Source organism: Fukomys damarensis, unplaced genomic scaffold, assembly GCF_012274545.1.
Source record: "Fukomys damarensis isolate Sample0158 unplaced genomic scaffold, DMR_v1.0_HiC HiC_scaffold_21, whole genome shotgun sequence".
Classification (NCBI taxonomy): Eukaryota; Metazoa; Chordata; class Mammalia; order Rodentia; family Bathyergidae; genus Fukomys; species Fukomys damarensis.
In genome coordinates, this window is record NW_022900933.1 from 39,217,073 (window position 1) to 39,217,861 (window position 789).

Genomic DNA, 789 nt, shown 5'->3' on the forward strand with positions numbered 1-789 from the left:
TTAATGTGGACTGCACAAACATACTTCCTCAGAAATTTTACATATAGGTTGTTTACATTTTTCAAATATTCTCTGAAATTCTCGGCAGAGCGTTTTCACATCTAACAAATGTCAGTTTGAACAGATCAGAAGATATGGAAGGAAAGTGACATTTTAATTTAGGTAGAGCAAAAGCAGTGGGGGTTTTTTTAATAATATTTTTGTAAAAATGGATTGTGTATCTAAGATTTTGTTGTGTTCAAAATCTATAATTTTTTGAGATTTGAAATACACTGTACATTTTTAACCAAAAAGAAAAGAAAAGAAAAGAAAAATTTTAAATAGCTAAAGCCAGAAACCAAGAAAAGCCCAAAGAGAAAATGAAGGGTGGGAAACCACAGCTTTCTTCTCCCATTCTTTTTATTTTTCTTCTAAACAGTCTGAAGACTGAAGGTGAAAATAAAATAATTTCATATTAAATTAACGCATGAAATAATTTATTTCTGTCCAGATGGGAGGAAGGGACCTGGCTGTTTTAGTGTGTGCAAAAAATGCTATATTCAAGTTGATTTCTTTCCTTCTGCTGTTCAGAGAATTGTAGCGAAAAGTAAACAGCTTCAGCTTTTTTGTCTATTTATTGAACACAGGTAAAATTAGAATCCTCTTCTATAAGGGTAGGAAAACGGTGACTTTTTTTTAAACCAAAGGAATGCCTGTTCTTATTTGGTATAAAGCAATAGCATTAAGTATTACATAAGAAGCTGGATGACCTTAGGACTGTTCAAAATACAACAGCACTGATATTAGTAA